Below are 14,103 nucleotides of genomic sequence, written 5' to 3' on the forward strand. Positions count from 1 at the left end.
GTCCGATCAGGATCCTATATAGTTGCAACATTACCTCTCAGCTCCTAAACTCAATCCCACGATTGATGAAGGCTAATGCACCGTATGCTTTCTTAACCACAGAGCCAACCTGCACAGCAGCTTTGTGTGTCCTATGGACTAGGACCCCAAGATCTCTCTGATCCTCCACACTGCCAAGAGGCCTAACATTAATAGTATATTCTGTCATCATATTTGACTTACTAATATGAACCACCTCACACTTATCTGGGTTGAACTCCATCTGCCACTTCTTAGATGAGTCTTGGATCCTTTCAATGTCCATTCTAAAACTCATTATTTGCAGTAAGAATAATGTTAACTCTAATGCAGATTGATCATGTGATAAGTTGTGGAGAATCAAACTGCCTGCCTGTATTTTAAGCAACACACATAAAAGTTGCTGGTGAACGCAGCAGGCCAGGAAGCATCTATAGGAAGAGGTACAGTCGACGTTTCGGGCCGAGACCCTTCTTCAGGTCTAACTGAACGAAGAGCTAGTAAGAGATTTGAAAGTGGGAGGGGAAGGGGGAGATCCAAAATGATAGGAGAAGACAGGAGGGAGAGGGATGGAGCCAAGAGCTGGACAGTTGATTGGCAAAAGGGATATGAGAGGATAATGGGACAGAAGGCCTAGGGAGAAAGTAAAGGGGTGGTGGGGGAAAAGCCCAGAGGATGGGCAAGGGGTATAGTGAGGGGGAAAGAGGGAGAAAAAGGAGAGAGAGAAAAAGAATGTGTGTATATAAAAAAAATGGATGGGGTACGAGGGGGAGGTGGGGCATTAACAGAAGTTGAGAAGTCAGTGTTCATGCCATCAGGTTGGAGGCTACCCAGACGGAATATAAGGTGTTGTTCCTCCAACCTGAGTGTAGCTTCATCTTTGCAGTATAGGAGGCCGTGGATAGACATATCAGAATGGGAATGGGACGTGGAATTAAAATGTGTGGCCACTGGGAGATCCTGCTTTCTCTGGCAGACAGAATGTAGGTGTTCAATGAAACGATCTCCCAGCCTGCGTCGGGTCTCGCCAATATATAAAAGGCCACATCAGGAGAACCGGACACAGTATATCACCCCAGCCGACTCACAGGTGAAGTGTCGCTTCACCTGGAAGGACTGTTTGGGGCCCTGAATGGTGGTAAGGGAGGAAGTGTAAGGGCATGTGTAGCACTTGTTCCGCTTACAAGGATAAGTGCCAGGAGGGAGATCGGTGGGGAGGGATGGGGGGGGACGAATGGACAAGGGAGTCGCGTAGGGACTTCCAGCTTTCATATCTGTTTTTTTTTTAATTTACTATTTCCAGATGACTATATGGTTTCTAAAAATGGAAAATGCATTTTGTTGAAGAAGAGGGTTATACATAGTTCATTATTTTGAGTTCCTCACTGCGCATTGTGGCACATCGGGTGGCAACCTTGGTATTCTTTTAGTATTCCTCTGTTCTTTTTATGAGACTGATTTGCTAGCTCAACACTTGACCCAGCATGGATGGAAAACATGCAAGGAGCTGGCCAGATTCGAACCCTTGAAGTCTGGTTCAGATGCCACTACATCACCAACCAATTCATTATGGTAATATATGTGATAAGATTGATTACTCCTCCTCCAAAGATGCTGTTTGACCTGCTGAGTTCCTCCAGCATTTTTGTGTGGTACTCTGGATTTCCAGCATCTGCAGAAACTCCTGTGTTTATAAGTTGTTGCTCTTCTTCAATGTGTCAGCAAGCCTTTTCCTGTCTATCATCTGTCTATTTATCAGAAGAATTTGCTTGTAGCCGTTGATAGCTGTAGGAACTTTCACAGCAATGAAAGAAAAAGATATGTATTTTTCAAGTGCCTTATATAATTTAAAGATACTCCAAACTATTTTACAACCAATGAACTGCAACCATATTATAATGCAGGGAAATACAACAAACATGTTGGATAATCCAATCCAAGATCGAAGACTCTCTTTAAAACAGAAATTGTGCTCATTTATTTGCACAGGTTCCAGAAAAAAAAAATAGGCTTTCTCTATGAGATGAGAACCAACAAATGATGGTCTTCAAATTTGAGAATTTGATAATGAAAGTGTTGCTTTAAATCTGTTAAATGCAGTGAAAATCAATTACCAATTAAGTTTATAATGGGAAAATGAAATGGATGAATAATTCAGTTTTAAAAAACAATTCATAGCTACAAAAATATATCACTCTGAAAGCTATTACAAAAGAAATAAAATTCACTCAATGTGAAGAATAGTTGATGCACGCTGATGAGACTTTGCACTGTCCTATGATTTGTGCAAATGTATTTTTAGAAGAAGTGCAGTTTATGAACACTTGAAGTACATTTGAGTAAGCAAGCAAAATATGACTTAAAGTATTAAAGATAGAAGATTCCCATTAATCAGATAAGAGCTGATCATGAACAAGAGTATACAATGCAGTGTGATTCAGCAAAACAATTTAGATGCATTAATAGAAAATAATTAATGCATTGATAAAGGTTAGGACACTGGTTCCTTTGGCCAAATCAAGTTTAATGTTATTGATTTTGAAGCGGAGATAAAACGGGAATAGTTAGAGTTAAACTGGACAGAATGAATGATCCTGTATCTGAAAGCATGGCTGAGGAAGATTAAGGTTTATCAAGGGGAGATGCCTTTTCTCTGGTGTATAGATGGACCACAAAAGGAAGTAAAATGTCATTCTTTGAAATTAATGGGAATCCTTATTTCTGAAATTCTATCACAAAATCTTTCAGAGATCAATAATAATTTTTTAGGTAGTAACTCAATCTGTTTTCTGTATCTTGGAAAATGTTGGAATATATAACAGAGTACTCACAATACAAGCAACTGAGTGACCTGGTTTACATTGCACTACTTACAAACACGCATTTGTGGACATGTGAGATTCATTGAAATTCAAAGCTTAAAGACAACAAGACAGGTTTATTTTTGATGTGTAACAGATCAAACTCTGCTTACAATCTGTCTCTTGCAGACCGATGTAAGGTAGTCCAGTTCCAGCGCAACTATTACCCCGTCATTCACTGAAGTTTAAAGAATTCAAGAAACGTTCACAGTGCAGCTATGACCAAGAGGAATAGGTCAGGCAGATTGTTAATCCCAAATGAACATACTCACTGCTGCAATCCTGCTATGCTTTCACCTGCTGCATTCATCTAATTTTCTGAATTGGCAGGGATATGCAGTGAAGTGTTGAATAGATGCAATGAAATATAAAAAAATCTATTGGTTCTGCAGCTTTTACAACCTCGATAGTCGCTCCGACTAGCTGGAAGAATGGGCTGAAAAATAGCAGATGGAATTTTATGCAGACAAGTGTGAGGTTTTGGATAGTCCAATCCAAGATCGAAGACTGCCTTCAAAACAGAAATTGTGCTTATTTATTTACACAGATTTTAGAACAAAATATATGCTTTCTCTATGAGAGGAGAACAACCAGGTAAGGACATATACAGTCAGCAGTAGGACATTGAGGAGTGCAGTAAGATAAAGGGATCTTGGAATACTGATTCATAATTCCTTGAAAGTGGTGTCACAGGTAGATAGGGATGTAAAGAGAGCTTTTTACAATATTGGCTTCTGTACATCACAGTACTGAAGACAGTTGGGATGTTATGTTAAAGTTGTATAAGATGTTAGTGAGTTGAAATTTTGAGTATTGTGTATGATTCTGATCACCTACCTATAGGAAATCTATCAATAAGATTGAAAGCGTGCAAAAAAATTAGAACAACACACATCAAAGTTGCTGGTGAACGCAGTAGGCCAAGTAACGTCTGTAGGAAGAGGTGCAGTCGACGTTTCAGGCCGAGACCGACGAAGGGTCTCGGCCTGAAACGTCGACTGCACCTCTTCCTGCAGATGCTGCTTAGCCTGCTGCGTTCACCAGCAACTTTGATGTGTGTTGCTTGAATTTCCAGCATCTGCAGAATTCCTGTTGTTTGCAAAAAAATTAGAAAGTTGTTTCCAAGACCTGAGGGCCTGAGTTACTGGGAAAGGTTGAATAAGTTAAGATGTTTTTTTCTTGGACCCGGAAGAGAATGAGGGAGATTTGATAGAGATATATAAATTTATGAAAGGTATAGATAGAGTTAATATAGGGGAGCTTTCCCCATTAAAGTTGGATGAAACAATAACTAGAAGTCATAGGTTAAGGGTGAAAGAGTAAAAGAACGATACTTTATTGATCCCAAAGGAAATTACAGCGTCACAGTGCCATTACAAGTGCACAGGTATACAAATATACAAATATTAGAAGAGAAGTAAAAAGAATAATAAATAAATTACCTCAATACCTCAAACAGTCTACCAGGAGAGGCTTGTCAATTCCTTAGCTATAGGTTGACTCGTTATAGAGTCTAATGGCCGAGGATAAGAATAGCCTCATACAGTGCTCTTTGGAACAGTGCAGTTGCCTTAGTCTATTAGTAAAAGTGTTCCTGTGTTCAGCCAAGGTGGCTTACAGAGGGTGAAAAACATTTTCCAGAATTGCCAGGATTTTCAGTAGGGTCCTTTGTTCTACCATGGCCTCCAGTGTGTCCTATTTGACTCCTATTACAGAGCCAGCCTTTCTAATTGGTTTATTGAGCCTTCTGGCATCACTTGAATTGATGCTATTGCCCCAGAACACCACTGCATAGAAGATTGTACTGGCAATAACAGACTGGTAGGACATGTGAAGGAGAGGCCTTCATACTCCAAAGGACTTCAGTCTCCTGAGGAAGTAGAGGTGACTCTGGCCCTTCTTGTACACAGCCTCTGTACTGGTGTGCTCCACTCAAGTCTATCATCCAGGTGCACTCCCAGGTACTTGTACATCTTCACCACATCCATATCCTCACCATCAATCATAACAGGGAGCAGTATAGTCTTCCTGAAAGTCCATCACCATCTCATTTGTAGTGATGATGAGCTACCGATGATTCAGCTTGCACCACTTGACAAAGTCCTCCACCTGTATTCATCTTCCCAACCTCCATTTATACACCCAAGTATTGTTGAGTCATCAGAAAATTTCTATACATGAAAGGTGAGATGTTTACGGGGAACCTGAGGGGAAATTTCATCCGCAAAGGGTAGTGCAAGTGTGGAACATACTGCAGTGGAAGTGGCTGGTGCTGGTTCATTTGCACCATTTAAGTTATATTTGGATAAGTACATGGATGGGAGGGGTATGGTGGGCTATAGTCCAGGTGCAGGTCGAAGGTGACGAGGCAGAATAACATTTCAACGAGATGGCCAAAAGGCCTGTTTCTTTGCTGTAGTGCTCCACAAATCTATGCCTTTTTACTCCTCAGTCTCACTCTTCCACTACACTTCGCAGTGACCTAGTATTCACAGGAGATGCAGGTTTTACATCAGTCCCACTGGGATCCATTTCCTCAGCTCTTTCTAATGAATGATATCCTGGATTGGGGCCTGAGATATTGACTCTTCATTTCCCTTTCTTAGTTGATGCCTGACCTGCTAGGTTCATTCAGCATTTTGTGTATGTGCTGATTAACCTTTATTACAAACCTATAAATTTCCACATCTGTCCTGACTATTCTTCTACTCACACTTCCTCATGGAAGAACTCCATTTCCGTTCTCCCAGTTTCTCCTCACTTCATTTTACATTGTACATTTAGAGAGAATTGCCAATCATACATTTTGGTGCCTTTTCCAAGTCATTTAGTAGAAAGTTGAAGGCCTAAAAAACTGATCCCTATCGTGCACCACTCATTGTATTTTGCCATCCAAAAAAGGTCCCTTTGTGCCTTACCTCTGTTTCCACTTAGCCAGTCACTCTTCTCTCCATTGCAACATGTCACACACCTCTTGTGCTAAGTTTTTATTTTCCACAATGTTCTTTGATGTAGCACCTTATAACATGCTTTCTGGAAATTTAAATATTGTACACCTACCAGTCTTCTTTAATCACAGTGCATTACTTATTCAAAGAACACCAAATAATTCATCACAATTGACTCCCCTTTCTGTAATTTATGTTGATTTGACTTGATTATATTGAATTTTCCCAACTTCCATAAACTTTAATAGCCTCTATGTGTAACATCAAAAAAGAAGCTCACTACAGATGAGCCAAATGAACATATGAGTCAGTGTTTCGGTATCATTCTTAGTCATATTTTGCTATGATAACATGCTTAAAAGATGTCACAATTTAGCACTTGTCAAACAAATACAACATCATTGAAAAGTAATTATTGAAAAGCTGTATCTAGTGAAATTGCTATAGCAGACAGGATGGAGATGATTAACTGCTTCCTTTGTCAATGAAGTTCAATTGCTACACTGCTGTGAATGACTGAGATTAAATTTATAAACTTAATCTCCATACTTTTGTTGGGAAAAGTTGCTAGAGTTTCTATTTTCGATGCACTTTATATAGACTTCCTTTAACACAATGGATTGACTATGATGGATGGTAGATTGATTGCTGTGCTATTAATCTACCCCACCTGTCATTGACTGACAGGATTTTTATCTATAAGTACCGTAGTGAAAGTACAAATACAAACATAATATTTACTGCACATAAAAGCATCAGGTACAGTTGTCTAGCTATTTAGTGTGTCTAATGTTTAAGAATTTAAATATGAGATTTTGGCTACTCTGCAAATTAACTCAAATAATATAAGGGGATTTAGCCTCTTTTGCAATAAAAGGACATCATATGCTTTCATGGTCCAAAGAATGTTTTGCACACATACATATTAAGAAGATTTTGTGTATTTGTTTCAACAAATCCCAGTTATTATCATCTTCAGTAATTTATTTACATTATATACACTTTTTGCTGTGGATGAATTAATAATCAGAACTGCATTTTTTGATTCTGCTACAGAACAGGAGAACATTTTGTTCATGAATAATCATTTCAAGCTTCCAAATATTTGGCTAATGCAAGCATCTTAATTCTTCATGGGAGTAACTTGGACACAAAATGATTATGGCATCCCAGATTAACCTTGCTTTTTGGCAGAGGTTAAAAGGCTTCCTTCTGTGTTGCAGCTTTTTAACAACTTTTTAGTAGTTAAGTTTTGATTTTAACAAGCCACAAACTGATTATTTCTTAATTTTGTTCCCCCTCTCCCAATGTTGAAGCTCAGAGGATTCAGATTTTTTGTGGCTAATATCTACGCTTTTATCATTTTTTTAAACTGGCACCAGGGAGCTGGCTTAGTTCTCTTATACAAATGGATCCTACTGTAATTGCTGCAAATGCTGGAAATCTGAAATAATGACATAACCACTCAGTAGTTAAGAATCATCAGTTCCTTTGAAGAGCCTTTGACCAGAAATGTCAGCTCTGTCTCTTAGATTCAAGATCCTTGTATATTTCTCCTGTAGTTTGATTCATAACCTTTTTTCTCTATGTATATGTAACTGTCTTTTCATCCCAAACCTTTCACTTAACGCTGAAATTCGTTTACTATTTTTCACATAATTTCTGTTGATTATTTGGTAGTTTTCTACCAACTGCCTTTGCGAATAGTTATACTTTATCCCAGGTCTTTCTGTTCAGACTTGAAACTAGTTATCCATCCAACCTGCATTTTGTTTGGGACAACATCTCCAGGAAAATCAGCCATGGATGTTCACAAGCCTTTGCTGAATCCCTAGCCTTTAATGGATGGTTGCTCATCGTCCCTTCCAGATAAAACACTCTACATTCAGATGTTTAAAAAAAAAATCAAAAAAAAAAAAAGTTATTTTGCAAGGTCACTTGGACTTCATCCTTAAAAATATTCTATTTCAACATTCCCTATGACATAATTTCTTCAAACCCATGTGAGAAGAATTTTGGGGATTTGGTCAGAGACGAATTATGTTATATTGTTCAAACTATATAGACTTAAAGAGAAACATTTTATACTACTTAAATCCACATAGATTAAATAGCACAAATTATATTATAACCTGGTGTCTTAAACAACACAGTCAATAGAGGTATTTATTATTTTAATTCATTAGAGGCAGTATCAAAACCATGGATAGAATGGAGATACAATATCTTATTAAAGTCCTGCTAACCTGTGCAGACAACTGTAGTTTTGGGCTTTGTTGTTATTTTGCTTATAGTTATATCTGAGAATACCTAATGGTCAAGATGGTGCCTGTGTACAATGTGCCTTCAGTCGACATCTTCTGGATAGATCATAAAACCATATATTTCACTTCTTTTATGCCTTTAATATTTGTTTAATTGCTTGCCAATTAAAGTGATGAGGGAGACTGAAGCATCAAGGTGAGTGTGAAGGGTGTGCACCGGCTGCTTGTCTTTTGAACGTTCTGCTACGGAGAGGGAAAGGTTTGCTGCTGGGCCTGGAGAGTGTTCCCCAGGTTTTTCTGTGTTTTGGATGTGGACTTGGACTACAGACTTCTTGTCAATCTTAAAGTTTTTTTTTATATTCTGTGTTTTCTTTCTGATCTTTTTTGTTTTTGTTTGGGTGTGAGGAGGGGATTTGGGGTCAATATGCCTGTTCTGTTTTTTTTTCATTTTTTTGTGCAGGAGGAGGGATTTGGTGGTTGCTGTGCCTGTTCCGTTTTTGTCTGTTCTTTTTTTGCAAGGAGGTGGCATTTGGGGGTTGATGATTGTGCTGCCTTTCTTTTCTTTCTTGGTTTCATGACTACCCAGAGAATTGAAGAATTTCAGAGTTGTATTCTTTGATAGTAAATGAACCTTTGAATCTTTTCTTTAACTTTTTTAGATACTTTCTTGTAAATTCATCAGGGATCTATAATGATAGGATTACGATAGCTTTATAAAAAACTCAGCATTGCAACTTTGACTATGCAATGTATTATTTACACCAGGATTAGGATAGATAATAGAGTTTTCATATCCATCATGGTTCTTTTGTGCTTGTTGAATAGTTCTCAACAGCTATACCAGAATATAAAAAACAAAACACTAACTTGCTTTAAACCTGCTGCAAACACCACTGTTTCCAGCAAACATAATGAAAGAAAATCAGCATTATTCCTTTCTATTTTATCGGTGAAAAAATATCCATTTTTCTTAACTGTTAATTCTGAAAAATTACATGCTACATAAAATATAACTCAAATTCAGTGATGTAAAGTATATTTACAATCTTTCTGCAACCATCATTTGGATTTATATCAATGTGGCAAAATTTTCTCTTGGCATTATCCATGATAGTTATCAAACAAAATTTCATGCTGAACCTTTTAAGGAGATACTGGAATTTAAAGCGAGGGTTCCTCACCTTTCTTACGCCCTGGACCAATACCGTTAAACAATGGGTCCATAGACCCCACTTGATAACCACTAATTTAAACTTGATTGATGACTTAGGTTTCACAAGAAGGGATAATTTTATCACTATGATTTATCTAGATAAAGTAACTACAATTTAAAAATTTTAGAGACTTCTGCAATGTTTCATTTCCAAAGAAGTAAATCAGTAAATGAACAAAGAGGGAAGTGTATTTACTCACTCTTCCTTCAGTTAGTCCTAATGAAGGGTCTCGGCCTGAGACGTCGACTGCACCTCTTCCTAGAGATGCTGCCTGGCCTGCTGCGTTCACCAGCAACTTTTATGTGTGTTGCAGGAAAGTGTATTTACTCTTTTTCTTATATCTTCTTTAGACATCAGCCTTCTTCAAGCATAAGACCTGTGAAGATGAATGTGTGCCTTCAGAAACATACTGGACATAACCAAACCAAAATCCTGATGCATTCCTTATCATTCTGAGGTATTTCAACCAGGCCTGCTTGAAGAAGACTGAGAACAATGACCATCAATATATCACCCTGTGGAACCAGGGGATTTCACATATTGTTATACCACCATCAAGAACGATTACCATGCCATTCCACACACACACTTTGGAATGTCCGATCTCCTAGCTGTACTATTCCCGGCATGCAGGCAGAGATTAAAGACCACAGCACCAGTGGTGAGGACCAAGAAGATATGGTTTAGGGAGGAACAGGAGCACTTAAAGTACTGCTTTGAGTTGGACAACATACAGGGATTCATCTTCAAATTTGACTGAGTAACCCACAGTTGTCATCAACTTCATCAAGACCTGTGTGGATTTGTGTGTGCCTTCGAGACCATAACCAAACCAAAAGCCATGGATGAAGCAGGAGATTCATAGTCTGCTGAGGGCTAAAACTGTGAGATTCAAGAGCAGTGATCCAGAACTACACAAGAAGTTCAGGTATGACCTGAAAAAGGCCATTTTAAGAGCGAAAAAATAATTCCGATTGAAGAGATGAAAATGGATGAAAATCAGCTCTTGATGGGTTTACAGGCCATTACTTCCCACGAGGCAAAACCTAACATCATAAATGGCTGTGATGCCTCACTCCCAGTTGATCTCGACACCTTTTATACATGCTTTTAAAGGGAAAATAAAACAACAGCTGTGTGAATCTCTGCACCATCTGATGATCCTCTGAGCTCTGTCCTGGAGGCTGATCAAGAGAGTGAACCCTCAGAAGACAGCAGACCCTGATGGTGTAGCTGGTGGGGCTGTGAAAACCTGTGCCAACCAACAAGCAGGAGTCTTCAAGGACATCATCAGTCTCTCACTGCTGCAATTGAAGGTTCCCACCTGCTTCAAAAGGGCGACAACCGTACCAGTGCCCAAGAAGAGCAGGGTGAGCTGCCTCATTGACTATCAGCCAGATGGTATTTCTATTTGTAAAAGAAGCAGAAGTTTGGCAGGACGAAAGCAAAGAAGGAAAAATACTAAAACTGGACATAATGCAAGACATTATAGTAAATTTCAGGCTGTTGTTACCTTTAGCATTTTTAATATATTTGGTATATTTCTCCTCCACTCAAACCTCATTCATAACTTAACATGTAGGATTCAGAATGCAATTGGATGGAACTAGCTGTTTTAAAGAAAACCATTTATGCAATGAGAAATAAAGACAGAAAATGGTCAAAATAATCAGCAGGTCAGGAAATATTTGTGGAGAGATAAATAGCTAATACTTCAGCTCCATGATGAAACAGAATTTCATCATTCATGCTGCTTGACCTCCCAAATACAGTGAATTCCAGTTAATTGGGACAGCGAGTCAAGTACATTTTGGCCCAGTTAAGCAGCTGCTCCAATTAGCTGAAGGATCATGGACTACCATTTAACTGAGTAATAAATTATTTATTTAAATGACGTACATAACAATTTAGAATGCTATCAATACTACTAGAGTACTTTAAAACTGTGTATTATTTCCTAATATTTATCGATGGAGGAACTCATTCAGTGCACATGTTCTTTTGTTTGACTTAAATGAACAAAATCAGTGCAGACACTGAGCGTAGACATTGAGCTGGCTTCATATAATGGTATCGATGATTGCATCCTCATTATCGTTGTAACATTCAAGATGATTGTTGTTACCTTTAAATTCTTCATTGTTCCAAACTTGCTGAAGTTGTGAAATCATTTCATTTTAATTTCAGGAATGTCTGACATCTCCAAGCCTGAATGCTTGAAACTGCAGTGACCAAAACAGTTCTGAATTGCCTTACTGCTTATCAATTGCCTGAAATCACTGCTTTTTGAACACGAGCACATACAACTGCTGCTATTTAAAAACTTTTTGCCCTAAGCATGATGTAGTGTCTAACCAACACACAAATGCATACATCAAATGCTAGTTAAAAATTGTTCACCAAGAATCTTCTACCCCAATGAAGCAGCATAGTGATGCAAATAAATGAACGGAATTAGATTATGAAGACATGCAGTCCTCTTTTATTGTCATTTAGTAATGCATGCATTAAGAAATGATACAATATCTCCTCCAGTGTGATATCACAAAACACAGGACAAACCAAGACTGAAAAAAACTAACAAAACCACATAATTATATCATATAGTTACATCAGTGCATGAACTTAATGAAGAAATCCATGAGCACAGTTAAAGTTCAAAGTCTCTCAAATGTCCCACATCTCACGCAGTCGGAGAGAAGGAAGAAAAACTCTCCCCGCCATACTCGACCATGGTCCGACTCTGAGTCACCTGAAAACTTCAAGCTCTGATCAGCTCTCCGACACCGAGTACTGAGCGCCATCACTATCTGAACAATTCGACTTCCTCCTCAGTCACCAACAGCAGGCAAAGCCGGAGATTTTGAGGCCTACCCTCTGAAAGATTCCCGACCGCGCAGTAACGACAGCAGTGAACAAGCGTTTCAGAAATTTTTCCAGATGTTCCTCTGTGCTTTCACCTCCATCTTCATCAAATAAGAATTGTCCATGGCCCCTAGTTAACAGATACAATATCATCTTTCATCGGAGGGCTGCGCACGCACGGTGCACTGCTTCTCTTCTCCTCCTGCCTGGAAATTCCAACTATTTTCTCTATTAGTTCTTTAAGAGTTGTCCCAAATAAGTGGCTGCCCCAAATAACTGATGGACCAGTCAACCAGATTCTATTGTATTTCCACCATTTTCAGCTGTTAATTATTATTTCCAGCAAACATGTGGATTTTTCTTTTGCTGTGCAGTTAAGATACTTATTTGCACATGGGACAAATCAGATAGGTGAGATATTAATATTTCATTAATAAGGGATTTTGCTATGCTTTACTAATGGATTTACTATGACTTGGCGTACTTTTGGGAATAGTCTGAAATCTTGTAAGGGTGATTTATTGTCAGTGGCCACTTTATTAGTTACCTCCTGTACCCATGACACCACTGAGTGTATGCCTCTGGTTTTCTGCTGCTAGTCCCCTTGAATTTCAAGATTTGATGTGTTGTTCTTTCAAAGATGCTCTTCTGCACACCACTGTTGAAATGCATGGTTACTTGAGTTACTGTCGCCTTCCTGTCAGCTTGAAACAGCCTGGTTATTATCCTATGATCTCTCTCGTTAACAAGGCCTTTTCTTCCACAGTACTGTTGCTCACTTTTTTTTTTGTTTTGTTTTTCACACCATGCTTTGTAAACTCTAGACATTGCTATGTGAGAACATGCCAGGAGATCAGCAGTTTCTGTGATACTCAAACCACCCCATCTGGCACTAACAGTCATTCCATAGTCAAAGTGAATTAGATCATATTTCTTCCCCATTCTGATGTTTAGTCTGAACAAAAACTGAACTCCTTGACCTTATTTGCATGATTTTATGCATTGAGTTGCTGCCTTATGATTGCATGTATAAGCCAGTGTACAGGTATACCTAATAAAGTGGCCACTAAGTGTATTCCACTTAGTTTCTGCATATATCAGTCGAGGTGTCTTTGCATCGGGTTATATAAATGTATTTAATAGCATTTGTCAAACATTTTTTCTGATCTAGTGCATAATATAAAATGATAATCAGTGTGATTTAAAAGTAATACAGCTCAGTTCTTTGAAGTTCCTCCTTTCTTTTTGTGAAGTGGCTGAGCAATATTTTATTGATGTCACTTCCCAAAGTTTGTCAACACAGTTTTTAAAACTGTGCTACAATTACTTTATTAAAACAATTATCTATGTGTGAAAATCTTTACTGTACCTGTGATATCTTGGTCTTGCAGCACCTAGCCACACATAGTGTCTAGAGAGGAAATAAATTGCTCCGAGAGCACCACCAATATCACTTATAAATATATCAAAAAAGGTCCAAAATGGGTCACCCAAATCAACATCAGCAGAATCAGGGTAAGATTTACTGTTATTCTATCTTTTTTAATTGAATATTGATTATAAATCTTTAAATCTCCTTCGATCAGTGATAGGTTTCAACAGTTCTACAAAACTGCTGGAATTCAATGTTTGTCAGAGACCACATGGTAGATTTGTGGCTAGGTACCTTTTATCACACGCAAGATATTCAACAGCATTTAACATTTTATAATTGTGCAGGAGTGTAGGTCAAGTGAGAAAGAAAATCAATAATTGGCTTATTTCAGTCCAGTCGTCCCATAATTATCGTTCACTTGGTAATATACTAATTATGTGATAATGTACTACTCCCAGGATTAATAGCTTAAAGTACAGCTTGACAATACCAATGACAAAAACACATGTACTATTAGAATAATCAAGTGTGAAAGCACTTCATTATCATTAGCTTTAC

The sequence above is a fragment of the Mobula birostris genome, chromosome 6, assembly GCF_030028105.1.
Source record: "Mobula birostris isolate sMobBir1 chromosome 6, sMobBir1.hap1, whole genome shotgun sequence".
NCBI lineage: Eukaryota > Metazoa > Chordata > Chondrichthyes > Myliobatiformes > Myliobatidae > Mobula > Mobula birostris.